Raw genomic sequence first — 16,268 nt, forward strand, 5'->3', positions numbered from 1 at the left:
TCGAGTAGTATATTAATACCCAGGTATTAATTTTAATACTCAAGTATTAATTATTACAAACTGATTGATATTGATTGATATTTATTTAGTGTAGAAAAATACATTAAAAAATAGTGACATTTACAGTGATACACTTTATTTTAGAGTAAGCTGCAAGAAAAAATAAAAAACACAATGGTTTATCTTTTTAAAATGTATTTACAAATAGATTAGATATTGATGATTTGCAAAATAGTAATAAATATAAGCTTTTAAGAAAATAAAACAAGATTTTTTGCAATAAATAAAATTTTCAAAAAAATGTAGAAAGACGGTTCCCATTCTTTTAAATGGTGAAAATGTTCATTTTTTCCGTTGCTACATGTCAGACTTTCTTTCTCAGTAATGACAAGGAAAGGGAACTTGTCCTTGCATCTACATTATGATACACCCAATACAGTAGTAAATAAAACCACAATAATTAAATTTTCAAATTTTTACTGCAATCTGTTCACTCTTTTACAAAAAGTGTGCTACATTTGGTAGACAAATATGAAATAAGACTTTTACTAATGAAAACAGAACTGTGAGCACCACAAATAGTCGTATTATTGTGAACACATTATGATAATAGCTCCTATGTAACATAATAAACATATTGACCACAGTAAGAACATAATGGGGTTATACCTCTGTCTTTAATGCTCAAAAGATCATTAATGACTACATTGAAAACCTTATTGCTCTAGTAGCATTGCCTCTTCGGTTTGAATGCATTCTAAATCTATCTATCTAATGTATGTATTACGTAGGGCCTGATTACGACATTGGTGGTGCTTTGCCGGCTTTGAGCCGGCATAGCACCACCAAATCCAAGCATGGTGCGCCTGCCAGATCACAAGCACACCTGCTGTGCTGGAACTTGGGGTGCATGCAAACAGAAAGGCACTTCAAACTCAAATGGGGTTCGTAATCTGTCAGTTGCATACGTGGATAATATGAGATGTGTATAGTCACAACAAAAACTCAGTACACAGAAGGTCACATGACTATTACGTCAGCCATATCACTACACCTCACAGCAAATCACAGTGATCAACAATGGTCATGTCAGATATAGGATGGCCACCCGATGTATAGGTTGTTATGTAAAGTCAGGCCATACGATGGTCACGTTTGCATGCTCAGTAGTCTGAGCATGCAGACCCGAACCCAAGACAAGGATTTAAGCCCTGTATGGTCCGGATCTATGACAGAATTTCGACAGACAGAATTTCGACCTACACAAATATCGGCGTAATTATATCGATAGCAAAAATATCGACGCCTTATGTACAACATGGTAAGTACCAAAATATCGAAATATTAATATCGATGTTAAAAATATCGTTGTTAAATATATCGATTTTTTTTTAAATTTAAAATAACATAAAAGAAACTGTAAATAATACTTATTAATTACTTAAACATATTTAAATATATGTAATAATTGTTAAAAAAAATAATAATACATATTTAATAAAAAAATAAAATGATAAATCATATATAATATATAATTACTTAACAATAATTACTATTCCCAATCCAGTGGGTGCAACAGTAGGGAAAACTGACCCTGAACACTAAAAATACCCCTTTACCCAAAAACCTAAAACTGACCCTGAACCCTAAAAATACCCCTTTACCCATAAACTGAAAACTGACCCTGAACCCTAAAAATACCCCTTTACCAAAGAACTGAAAACTGACCCTGAACCCTAAAAATACCCCTTTACCAAAGAACTGAAAACTGACCCTGAACCCAAAAAATACCCCTTTACCCAAAAACTGAAAACTGACCCTGAACCCTAAAAATACCCCTTTACCCAAAAACTGAAAACTGACCCTGAACCCTAAAAATACCCCTTTACACAAAAACTGAAAACTGACCCTGAACCCTAAAAATACCCCTTTACCCAAAAACTGAAAACTGACCCTGAACCCTAAAAATACCCCTTTACCAAAGAACTGAAAACTGACCCTGAACCCTAACAATACCCCTTTACCCAAAAACTGAAAACTGACCCTGAACCCTAAAAATACCCCTTTACCCAAAAACTGAAAACTGACCCTGAACCCTAAAAATACCCCTTTACCCAAAAACTGAAAACTGACCCTGAACCCTAAAAATACCCCTTTACCCAAGAACTGAAAACTGACCCTGAACCCTAAAAATACCCCTTTACCCAAAAACTGAAAACTGACACCTGAACCCTAAAAATACCCCTTTACCCAAAAACTGAAAACTGACCCTGAACCCTAAAAATACCCCTTTACCCAAAATTAATTAATATTACAAATAAATTACTTCCCACCCTATTCCCCTATAAACCCACAACCCGCTCCAGTAGTAAAACATATAATTTAGTTAAAAATATACATAAATTATCAATTAATTAATCAATTAATCAATTAAAATAAATCATTGCCAATTAATATTTAATTGCAAAATAAATTAATCATTGAAAAATAATTATTTAATTACAAATAAATTACTTCCCACCCTATTCCCCTATAAACCCACAACCCGCTGTGGTAGTAAAACATATAATTTAGTTATAAATATACATAAATTATCAATTAATTAATCAATTAATCAATTAAAATAAATCATTGCCAATTAATATTTAATTTCAAAATAAATGAATCATTGAAAAATAATTATTTAATTACAAATAAATTACTTCCCACCCTATTCCCCTATAAACCCACAACCCGCTGTGGTAGTAAAACATATTATTTACTTTTATATATTTTTAAATTATAAAAACATATTAAACACATATTATAACAATTAATTTAAATACTTAACTAATATTTCTAACACATATTAGTAAATCGAAATTACTTACATCGATATATATGCTATCGATATTAGTAATTTCGATATTACTTACCTTAGGGTCGATATTCTGGCCATCGATATTCTGGACATCGATATTCTGTCCCATCGATATTAGCAACTCGATATAAGTGTAGGTCGAAATTAAGAACTCGATATTTTGACTGTTTACCGTATGGTCCATTACCTCAACTTAAGCACAGGTATTTGGCCAATGGTATTGATGTACAAAGTAGTCTGCCTGTTGCTTTACAAGGCCTCTGTTGTGGCCTTATCCCAGCTCACTGGAGTATGGATTAGAAAATATGCTCTTAGTGTAGCAATATATTTACAGGTATATACTGTGAGGTACAGACCCAGGAGTCCAGAACACGTACTCATTTTGTCTACCAGTAAGTTTGTCAGTACAAAGAAAAAACCTTTACAATACCTGTTGGCAGTCAGACTGTCATTAGTGATGCCTACATTATATGTGCACATTGTGATGTCAAACATGTCACCTGCAGATATTTATAGACATCTGCAGTGCATTTTGTAGGTTCATCACATGCTGTGTTGCACTGTGGCAGTGATTGCTGTACAATGGTACGTTGATGTTGTTCCCTACACACTGGCACATATGGCATACAATGTATTTCAGAAAATCTGAGTTTCCAAAGGCTAGCACAGACAAACGTAATTTGTGGTCCTAATGTGTTGGAAACATGTCCATTGTTCCTCAGAGTATGGTTATCAAGTTACACACATATACTACCTTACATTTTCTTAAAAAAATGTTTACTGAAGTTAATGACTAGATAGCAGTGTTGTTTTAGACAGCGTGAATCAGGTAAATTGTCCATACTAGTCAGGTGTATCTCCAGGGCAGAACTGCTACCATAGTGTGCTGAGTTATCTGGGAAAACCTTTCATAGCACTGTGGTCTGGTCCCATCCAAAGTGAAGTAAGAGTGGTGGCGTACTCAATTAGGGCAAGGTCAGGATGGAGGGTGGTGCCAACGGGAACTGGACACGACTTAAATTTTTCTCTCTTTTTTGGTCACTATGTGCAGTGCAAACATATAATGTCTGCTAACTTCTTTAATGCTTAAGCAAGCAGCATATGACCTATTTGCCAACCTAGCAATAGATGTACATCTTGCATATCTACTAAGGGGCCCACTGTGAGTCTGGCGGTCCAAGGACTGCCAAACTCATGGTGGTGCGGCTGTGGTGGTCTTATGAATGCCCCATTACCACCCTAGTGGCAGTGCCGCCTTGAGACCGCCAAGTCTGCCAGAGAACCACTATTCCCTGGTGGTGGTGTGGCAGTCCAGAGTCCCCTATACGCTTAGCAGGACCGCTGTGGTCCCACCAAGCATATTATTACTTTCATCACCGCCACTGTTTCCATGGAGGTCTTTCCCCCTGTGTGCCTCACACCTTGTGGACGCACAGAGGGGGCACAATATATGCCCTCCTGTGTGCAAGCACAGAAGTTCTAGCACAGCATGGACTTTTCAGTCCATTCCGTGCTGGAACTTCCTTCGAAGTTACCATTGCGGTGCCAATTTTATGGGCACCGCCGTGGGACCACCAAAGAAAAAGCCTGCCAATGACTTAAAAAGTCTTAATAAGGTGGACCGTCTCCACACAGGTTTGACGATGCATGGCGGTGGTCCCGTTGCCGCACCATCAAACTCATAATCAGGCCCTAAGTGTCTGATTCCATTGCATCCTTATAGGTCAATGCCCATCAGAAGGTGTTTCTGTGGAGGGGAGGAACATCACTGGGAAGGTGCGGCCCCTGAGGGTCACACATCAAGGCAGTTTCCACTGTCACAAACAGTGCCAGGACTTGAGAGACTGGAGCCGTAAAATCACCAAAGTCCAGCTGGGCCTGTCACTTTCAGGCAGAAGGGGTGCTCGCCGCACCCTGACCCCCCCCCCTAATGGCCCATATACTGGAGATGGCCTATCCCAACCTCAATGGGCAGTTGAGAGCCAGACAGCAGCAATCGGAGGGGGTGAGTATGGGTCTTAGTGAACACTGTGAAATGCCATGGATGCTTTTTTTCCAGCCAGTTCTTTTCACTTTTAGGTTTAAAAAGACTCCAGACCCACGTAATGTGTAAGATTTAGCATCTGCAACAATAGCAGTAGGTGCATAGTAATGTCCATTGACTATAGGACATGTAAGGCTAAAATAGACAGGGTACTGCCTATTGTGCATTATATGGTAGAATGGCCACATGGAAACAAAATGTCTTAGAAAGCATACATTACGCCTTGTGGTCATGCGCAGCAGTGATCCCAAAAAGAACCACTTGTTATCCTAGTCTCTGTATTTAAGCACCCCCGTTCTGTGTTAAGTGAAGCAGGACCTCTTGACTGTGACATGTCATACACTATATTCAGGTCACAAATTGAGGTCTTGGTAAGTGGGGAATGAAGTGTATTGTGAAAGAGCTAACACCACTTGGTACTACCCGTTGTCCAATATAGAAGCTAGCAGGTGTGAACCTATGTGTAGTAATGTCACATGTCAGGCCAGCCCTTACATAAAATGAAGGACTGAATGCATCCTATCTGATATCCAGCTAATTGCATATTTTGCCTATGTGTAGATGACAATATTTGTCTGTGACATACTTACAGAGTAGGTGTTACCTAGTAACTGGGGTGTAAATACATAGATGTGAGAGTCACACATTCCCAATGGCATTGATGGTTGTCACAAGGTAGATTACATGCTGATGCAAAAGCATGCATAGTTTAAAAACGAACTGACCTGTCTGGAATTGTGCCTTAGGATACCTCTGAGAAGGGCAGATTCAGCAAGGTGAGGAACATACATGCATCTATGAAGGGTCAATATGTGCATAATTACATTTATCAGGGAGGGATAGGCTGACATATTGTGGTGAGAAGTGTACATTAGCAGTATTCTATGGCTTGTGATTAGTGTTGCCATTAGTTTGAAAGTTACAAGATTTTCCCTTCTGTTATGGACACAATAACGGATTCTTCTGGGCCTGGAGGTATTGTAAGCCATACGTTTTTTAACTAATGTGCAATCATTGTCATTGACTGAGTAATAAGCTGTTCTCACATGCACTGATGGTGACTGTGTGTGTGCAGTACTAGGCACACTTGTGTACATTGGTCCCCTCAGCTGACATGACACACCACTTGGAGACATATATTTTTCTTTCAAGGTTTCAATTGGAGGTGATTTCTATATAGGATGTACGCATGTGACACAACAGCATCATCTACCAGTGGACAGATGTGCAAGTGTCATCTGAATAGTGGGGAATGGGCCATTCCATGCCACTTCATCTTGATGGTAACATTTTTAACTAGGTTCACTGTAGCAGATGGTCTGCTGTTCAACATGGTCTGGATTTGGGACACCTTACCGCATGCTGATTGTTGGGCCTTGCGGGTATAGTCATTTTTGCTTTCCATGTGTAATCTCAATAACATGAGGTTAGTATGGTATAGTACAAGGGCATTGGAAGTAAAAGTCAATATATCTGCTGGTACATACATGAGGTTAAATTTGAAAGAAGGCCACACATTAAGTTGGAGAAGACTGTGGTTATGACACCATTAAGTGAGAGCATGCACAGGTCATGTAGCTTTCATTCTTGTGCTAATGGCTATATATGAACTAATGTGGTCATCCAAGTACATATTGTGAAATATACAACAGTGGTAAGAGTTGTGTTTAGAACTGTGTGAACTGTATATATAGACAATTGAAGTTAATTGTTTTGTAATATGTTTTTCAGCATCACACCAGGGCAGTGAAGGAGAGAGTGCAACAACTGTCGGGGAAGAAGCTGGCCACAGTGGTTCATTTGCTGAAGTACCCAGTGGCACAGAGGGTGATGGGATTGCCACCAAGGAGCAGACAGACGCAACAGCAATGTCATCATCATCCGAATCAAGCTCCAGTGAGCTCTCCCAGGTGGTGGTGGTGGTGGATCCCCCTGGAAATGTGTCTACTCTATGTCAGTCCACACCACCCCTACCATCTCCACCATCACTCCTGCTCCCCAGCCAGCTGTCTGTGGCCGCTCCCCTAAAGGGGGAGGAGTCTCCTTTGTACCAGAAATTTCACCCCTGCCTCTGTCTCCCCTGCTGCCCTGAGTGTGGAGGCCATTGACCTCCTGAGTCAGATCTAGGTGGGTCAGACAGCAGTGCTAATGCACTCCAGGTGCATACCAATCAGCAGACGCAGATGGTGTCGTAACGGGAGGGTATTCTCTCTAACATGTCTCCCCTACAGAGATCGGTTCAGGCTCAAGCAGCCACACTCATGGCAGCTTTCACCCACTTCCAAGTTTCCACCCACCCTCCTGCCGCTTCCCCATCCTCAATCCTTGTTTCCCATACCTACCCAAATAACACACAAACATGACCAAGCATCCACCTCAACATTCACACACAGCACACAAACACACGGGCATAAGGCAAAAGACACACGCATCAACTCAGCAGAAAAAAGACACCCTCACTATTGCATCCAGTGACATACAGGCAGACTCCATGCCCACTGCCCTCCAATACAGACAAACAGGAAGACACCACAGCAGCAGACACAACCACTACATACATCACACCAGCAGACACAGCCACTACAGACACCACACCAGCAGACAAAGACATTTCACATCCCACTTCCTCTACAACCCCAACCCTTGTCTCACCTTGTCCCCAGTTTGCCCAAAAACTCTGTACGATTGCCCTTGTCCTCTTCCCTACCCAAACTGACCCATCCCCCACCAAATCTAGAAAGACCCAAATACCTGTACCATACCCTTCCACATCAAACCCCAAAAAACTAACCCCGCCCAATACTAAAACCCAACCTACAACTCAAGTAAGCAGAAAAAGGAAGGGTACTCATCCGTCCAACGCCCCACCCCCTCCTGAAACCCAAAAATAAACTTCCCCATCCCAGTTCTTCCAAGGGGAAGTTAAATAGGCAACCCCCCCATTCCCTTCACCACCCTTCATGGATAAAAAATTCCAAAAATGATAAACACCCAGCCCCCTCAACTGAATCCTGCCCGCCCACTGACCTAGGCAACCCTCCCAATCTTGAGCCCAGCCCTTCCAAGAACCAACCCAACTCACCTTAGTTTTGTCCTTTTGGTGCCTGGCCTGCCCCCTAGATGTCACTTCCTGGGGGGGTTATCCCTAGTGGTGTATCTGAAGGCAAGTTTGGGTGGACAACAGTTTGTTGGCCCACACCAGTATCATTTGGACTGGTCATTAGCCTTTGTTTTTTGAAGAGCCAAAGTTATGGATGAATAAAGCGCTTACTTGTTTTTGTATTCCTGTGCCCAACCATTGCTACTGATGTTAAATGTTATTCTTGTGTAATTTTGGATGTGTGTCTACAGTTGTGTTTGTTTAACCATGATAGCATATGGCTCTTAAGTATGTAAGCCTACAATGGCCAAGGTTCATTGTCCAAAGGATGTGTGTGTAGGGGTGTGGGCTAAATAGTCAGACACTGCATTGGACATTATATCCATTCATGGGTTTTAGAGATTTCTTTGGTCAGTGTCCAAGTGTGTCAACGGACAGAACTCCATTAGATGTATGCTGCATATGTATTTTACGTGTACAAAGTAGGAATTTTGTTTGCCCACTTGTGGGGGGTTTGTGTTGTTATACATGATAGGTACCTTAAAAACATATATACCCAACACAATGTGTATATTACACAATTTCTCTTACTAGATATCAGCCAATTGCTGTTTCTTCTGTGGCTATTGTTATGAACTTCCAATGACACATTTGCCACAGGTGGATATCACTTTGTACAAAACTCAGTAGTCCCACATTCGATCTATTCTACATATCCTGTCCAAATGGAGACTGGGTGGTAGGTACAACTCAGACTGTGTCTTGTTCCTGTAGGCTTCCAGGACGCCACCTATTTTTGGGAACCATTATATGCAGGAGTCTAAAACTGTGGCCTTCTGATGTTTTAGAACCAAGGGGCATATTTACAAGAGCTTTATCTCCAAAAAAGTGGACATAAAACCAGTGCCCTATTTACAAGAGGGTGCTAACATGCATAATCGCATGTTAGCACCCTTTTTCCCAACGCCTCCCTTTACATCTCCAATGAGATGCAAAGTGGGCGTTACTGGGCGTACCCCAGATGGACTACCTTGTAAATATCGCTGATGTTTACATTGCGATTTTTACAAGGCAGCCCGCTTGATTTTAGCACACATTAGACTTGGCGAAAACTGCAGTTTTCGCAAAAATCTAACGTCTCCTAAAATCCTGACTTAGCCATTCCTAACATAGGGTTTGGATTATGCTGATACGACCCTATGGGTCGTATCAGAAAGGTTATCACCCTTTTGCAGGGAACATCGTTGGAAATTTTATACACCTGGAGTAACAAGTTGTTAATTATGAGCTGCCGGGGCGATAAATTTCAGAGATAGCCTGCGATAATATAATTATCGCTAAGTATGGCCAGCGATAATTATCGCTGGCCGTTGTTAATATGCCCCTTAGATAGTTGGAATCCTTTTCACATTACTTGCCTTTTTCATGTGGGTGATATGTGCTGGTCAATTATAGTGCCTAGTAAATTAACCTGTGTTTACTTCATTAAAAATGTCATACACATGTATGTGTTAGTTGCAAGAGGATCTAACTTATAGTACAAGATTGTGGGTCACAGGAGTGGATAGCTATTTCAACAATGGTGAAATTGTCTTGAATGACACTTCATAGCACACATATGTACAGTAGCTTCTAGGCTTAGCTCACAGGTAAAGTGTGTCAGTCTGTGCCTGTACATTGTTAGTAACCTGAAAATAAGGGCTATCATGCTGATGTGATGTAGATTTATATTTTGTCTTGTTGCAAATATGTCAGCACAATCGATCTTTCAACCAGCGATAATATGCCCTAAACTTTTCCATGTTCTCCAGCCTCCAAAGAGATGCATGTGCTATTACAGGGCCATGATTGGTGCAAGGTGTGGGCCATGGTTGTTAGGAAGAGTTTGTGTGTCAAGTGATGTGGAGTGTGCATATATGTCCAGCTAAGATGTGTCACCTACAAACTGTGCTACAACTTTGCTACTTACACATGCTCTTTGACTTCTGGGTTGTGGTAGAATGGATCAGTCTAGTGATGTTTGGCTTTGTAACTAGTTTATATTGTTCATCACAACAGGAGTTTAAGGGCCAGATGTAGGTAAGTATATTTTACCGACTCACAAATACCGAATTTTACCGATTCTGTATTTATGAATCGGTAAAATTGAAGGAGGGAGATTTAGGTAAATTCAGTAATTGAATTACCGAATCTGTAAAAATCTGTATTTACCGAATCGGTAAATACCGATTCAGTAATGCCCATTGATTCCTATGGGCCTTGAAGCCCATAGGAATCAATGGGCATTACCGAATCGGTATTTACCGATTCGGTAAATACCGAATCCTGCAAGGGTGCAGGGGGTGTAACTTTGACACCCTCTAGCACCCCAAATACAGGCATGTGTGCCATGTGGCACACAGACATGCCCTAAGGGCATGTCTGTCTGTCACATGGCATAGGTGTGCATGCACACCTGGATTCGGTATTTTACCACCCAATTCGATTGGGTGGTAAAATACCGAATCTGTAAGGCCTTTGGGACTCAGAAGAGTCCCACCTACATCTGGCAGTTACCGAATCGGTAAAAATACTGATTCTGTATTTTACCGATTCAGTAAATTTACCAAATCGGTAAATTTACTGAATCGGTAAAATTGGCCACCTACATCACAAATACCCATTTACCGGTCGGTAATGGCCAAAATCGGCCGTTACCGGTCGGTAAATGGCCTCCTACATCTGGCCCTAAGTGGCTTCAGATAACAGGGAATTAGGGTGGGTTCTCATAGGGATGTGTCTCATCTCCATGTGGTCACCTTTTACAGACATATATGCCACATAAATGTGATTTGCATTTAGTAGCACACATATGGTATGTCATTACTTCTGGCATTTAACAAAATCTAGATGGGTGATTGTGCACATTACATTGTGCCTAAGATGCAAACGTTTTTGTTATTGGCAATGGGTATTATTTTACTTAATTTTGGTGATACAAGTGTAGCTTCATTACATAGGTATTTGTAGTAGGTTTATTTCTGAAAAAAAGAGATTGTGATTAGAGTGTTATAGATATTGCAGCTATTACCTCTGGGGCAGTGGTAGATGATGCTGCTGCAAACTCAGCTTTATGTCTGTTACTGGTGGTGCTGCACTCAATGGAGAGTAGGTGGAAACATTCTTTGCAAAATAGTTTTCCTACTACCAATGCTATGCACTATCATTCACAAAACGAATTCATGGCCTGCTATATCTGTCAGAGCTTGCTCCTCCAATGCACCTTCCTGCCCCCTCATGTGGCACTTATCAAGGGATACCTTTTCACCCTGACACTGCGCTGCAACAGCTTCCTTCACGGTGGGGAGCAGAAGCTCAGCTGGACCATCCGTTTTTGCTCCCAGCAGTGGTGAGGGGCAGGGACGGACTGGCTACCGGGCATTTTGACATTCTACAGAGCTGGAGGCTGATTTCGTTGATGGGGACCTGCATGTGCAAAACGAAATTCGTTTTGCATTGTTGATTTCGAAGCACACGCAGGTCTCCATCTACGAAATTAGCCCCCCTCGCAGTGACATCAGCCCCCAGCTCTGCATAATGCCAAAATGCCCGGTAGCCAGTCCGGCCCTGGTGAGGGGGCAGGGAGAATGTTGAGTGCCAGTGTATTGGTATCAGTGGCACATACTTTTGTGTGTGCATCTATGTTATGTTGCCAAACCATTTAGCACATATAGCAGTGGGGATCCTGCAATACTTGTATATTCATAGTTATGTGTATCCGCACATTTCTAGTCCTACCTTTATGTTGGGCCTGTCATAGGGTGACCATATTTTGAGTTCCAAAAACCTAGCCTTGTAAATGTGTGTGTGTGAGTGTGTATATATGGAAACATGAGTGTGTGTGTTTACACACACACACGCAGTAGCAGTCAGTGGTGGGAGTAGCTGCCAATCCGTGACGTGGGGAGGGGAGGGTGGGGGGTAGTAATCTATGGATTACGGAGGATTACAGGTAGGTAAACATATAAATAAATAAAACAAATTTTGTTGCGCGCACTGCATCGCATTTGGGGTTGCAGTGCGCGCAACTAAATTAATTTTATTTATTTATATGTTAACTTACCTGTGATCCTCTGTTATCCATTAATTACTACCCCCCTCCCCACGTCAACGCCCAGCAGCTACTCCCACCACCGACAGCTACTGCACACACGCATGCACACATTTACAAGGTTACATTTATTATTAGCTATGAGAGGCCCTCCACCCTGAGTCCCCTGCCCTCCTGGCGACCCTGTCTCCCCTCTGCTGGAAGCATGCAGCCACCCTCTTTCTGTATTGCCAACAGAAACAGGTAAATAACTTTTTTTTTCAGTCGTCAGAGGCACCTGTGAAAAGAGAGAGTGCATTTCAGTTCTACTTTACTGAATTGCCTGGTCTCTGTCCCAAAAACCGGGACATGTATTTTAAATGGAGAAGACTGTCTGGGGAAATCCGGGACGTCTAGTCACCCTAGCGTGTCCCTGTATTTTCTTTTACAATCTAGTTACCCAATGTGGAGAGTCCCTACCTCCTCATGCACACGATTCTACAGAGCAATTTCTCATTGTTGGACTATCGTTTTGTGGTCACTTCAATGTCTATAAGTAGGTGGGTCACTTACTAACGGTGACGTCTGTGATGGCTTACATTTTGAAGATAATTGAGTAGGTATAATAGCGGTACGACGTGGGCGATGGGCTCCATCAGGGCCGGACTGGCTACCGGGCATTTTGGCATTATGCAGAGCTGGGGGCTGATGTCACTGCGAGGGGGGCTAATTTCGTAGATGGAGACCTGCATGTGCTTCGAAATCAACAATGCAAAACGAATTTCGTTTTGCACATGCAGGTCCCCATCAACGAAATCAGCCTCCAGCTCTGTAGAATGTCAAAATGCCCGGTAGCCAGTCCGTCCCTGGGCTCCATGCCTGCACAGGAAGAGAAACTGTGCAGAGGTGAGCTTCTGCCTACCGCGGAAGCCGGTCCGCCCGGCATCGTAATCAAGTCCTTTGGGCCTGATTACAAGTTTGGATGTACGGATGGGGACCACCATGCCGGTGGTCCCCACCTGCACCTCCAAACCTGTGTGGCCACCGCCTGCCAGATTAAGAGTGTAACTCATGTCTGGCGGGCTTTTTTTGACAGTCCCAGGGCAGTGCCTCAGAAAATGGGCACCCAAATGGGAAAGCTCAAAAAAGTTCCTGCACGGCATGTAATAAAAAGTGCATGCCATGGAGGAACTGGGGTCCATGCACACAGGGGGGTGCAGGCAATCCATGGCCCTGGGTCCCCTTTGATTCCTCTCTACCACGGTTTTCATCAAGGAGGGACTGCCATGAAAACCGTGGCAGAGAGGAAACTTGTAATGTGCTTGGAGGGACTGTGGCGGGCCCACCAAGCATATTGCTGACTTTACACTGCTGCGCCACCATCAGGGTAAAGTGGTTCCCTGGCAGCATCCATGCTGCAATGGCGATCCAGCCAGCCTAGTCGTAATAGGGCAGTCAGTGTGGCAGTTGCTGAACTTCCACCACTTCGCCTCCATGAGTCTGGTGGTCCTTGGACTGCCAGACTTGTAATCTGACACTTAGTAATTAATACCTAGGTATTACAATTAAAGGTGAATATAGCAGTGCCCTTGAAAATTATTTTAGTCTAATGATAATCTTAAATTTTGAAAAGACATTTTAAAGCCTATTAATTAATACTCTGGTATTAAAGTTGAAACCTGGGTATTAATACACTACCCCACCCATTACCCCATATCCCTTGCATCCTGTCAAATAAGGTGGGTGAAGCAATACGTTTATAACATTATTTAAAGTTAATGATAAAAGTAAATATAAATGTATTAAAACACCCAGTAATATTAATACCAGGTATGTAAATAAATACCTGAGTATTATACACTGCCCTACCCATCACCCCGATGTTACTTGCACCATGTCCCTAATGGTGAGTGTTGCAGTACTTTAAAAAAAAGAACATTAAAAATACATTTTAAACGATATTAATACACAGGCACTAAAATGAATACCCAGGCATTAACAAACTTCACCAATCATTACCCCTAGTTCCCTTGGATCCCATCCCTAAACATGAGTGTTGCAAGACCTTAAAAAAACTATTTAAGTTTTAAGATTAAAATACATTTTAATATATTTAAACCCACATTAATTAATACCCAGGTATTAAAATTAATTCTGGGGTATTAATACACTCCCCCACCCATTACCCCTGTTTCCCTTGCATCCCATTCCTAAACATGTGTTTAAATATTTTAAAACATATTTACGTTGAATGATAAAAATTAAAATACATTAAACCATTTAGAGCCTTATTATGAGTTTGGCAGGCCACAAGTGGCTCGCCATGGCAGTGCTCCGCAGGAGGACCACCAGACCCATAGTGAGAACGCCTGCTGGATATTGATAGTAATCCTTGGCAGGCGGCGGTGCTGTGGTGGTGGTACCTGTCTAAGGCTCATATTAAAGCTTTAGACAAGCATCGCTGTAGCACGTTCCTGCACTGCATGTAATGCACCATGTTGTGCATTCTATACTGTGCAGAAAGTGGGGGTACATTTCCAAGGGGGCACAACATGTGACCCCCCTGTATGCACTCCTGTCCTGGAGTGGCAGGGGACTCTGTTACAGACCCCTTAGTTGCCTCACTGCCATCCTTTTCATGGTGGGCTCAATCAATCAATCAATCAATAAACTTGTAAGTCACACTACTCACCCGTGGTGGTGGCCGTGGGGTCTGAGGTGTCGGTGGCTGTCGGGGTGGTCAGGTTGTTGAAGCTGTCATGGATGCCTGCGATCTTGCGATGGAAGAATGTGGCAAGGGAGTCGCACAGGTCTTGCAATGGTGGGATGTCGTTTGTGTTGGAGCTGGGGTTAGGGTTGGAGAGTTCCTTCACGATGTTGTTTAGGTAGTCCTTGAAGGTGGCCCTTTTGGGGGATCCGATGAGGCGATGGTGTCTGTGGATGGCGTTCTTGTGGGCTGCGTAGGTGTCAGGTGTCTGTTTGTGGTTCCATTTCTTCTCTAGTTTTTGGCAGGTTTGCTTGGAGGCCTGGAGGTCCATGGTGAACCAGCTGGCTTTCTTGTTAGTGCGCCTGTTGGAGGGTTTCTTGAGCAGGTGAGTGTTGGTGCAGTCGTCAATCCAGCGCCTGAGGTGGCGGGCGGCGGTTTCGGAGTCGGTGGGGTCGGCAGGTGGACTTTATGTGAGGGTGGAGTTTAGCTGGTCTTCTGTGATTTTGCTCCAGCTGTGGCGGGGACCTGTTGAGTGCGGTGGTGCATGGTGGGTTTCCGGAAGGTGATTTGGATGCATCGATGGTCGGTCAAGTGGAGTTTGGTGGTGTGGCTGAAGGAGACGTGGGGGCTTGCGAAGAAGGTGGGGTCAAGAGTGTGGCCGGCAGAGTGGGTGGATGTTGTGACAAGCTGTCTGTGACCGAGGTTGGCGAGGTTGTCAATCAGGGTGGTGGAGCTGGTGTTGTTGCTGTGCTCAAGGTAGAAGTTCAGGTCTCCGAGGAGGATGTAGTCTGTGGAGGCAAGGGTGTGCGTGCTGACGAAGTCGGCAATGGAGTGGCTGAACTGAGGCCGTAGTCCGGGGGCTCTCTTTCCATGGCTCACCGCCATGAAAAGAGTGGTGGTGTAGCCCAAGGTTTTTCCCTCACAGCCTCCTCTCTGTTGCCAGCCTCCTTAGTGACTTTAGGTGTCAGCTGTATGACTTATTTTCCACCTGGTTTGGCGTTTTTGTTGGTGGGGGAGGGAATTCCTTGCTTGAATCCCAGCAGAGCCAGTCAGAGGGGTCCTGGTCTCGGGTTCCCCCTGTAGTGTATCGATTTAGATTCCGTATGTATTTTTACCGATACATGCCCTTATATAGGTATAATTCACATTTCCATTATATAGGCATAGAAATCCAGTCCTTATTTAGGCATAGCCCATTCTACCCAAATGCAGGCATGGCTACTTCCATCCGTTCATCTACGTCACAACGATTTATTGGAAAACCAGACTCATAAGCTGTTAGGGACTTCCCCTGGCCTGGATATTGATTTCTCGAAGAAACTCCTTGTTATGCATGAACAACTATTCCTTAGGGGTTCATCCATGGCATTCATATGCCTGACTTTACGTCAAAGCTGGCATTCCTAAACACATTCAAGGTATAAATATGCCTTCACTTGCTATGGCAAAGCACAATGTGGTTTGGTGCAGTCGACTAACTACTTGCCC

Source organism: Lissotriton vulgaris, chromosome 8, assembly GCF_964263255.1.
Source record: "Lissotriton vulgaris chromosome 8, aLisVul1.2, whole genome shotgun sequence".
NCBI classification, from domain to species: Eukaryota; Metazoa; Chordata; class Amphibia; order Caudata; family Salamandridae; genus Lissotriton; species Lissotriton vulgaris.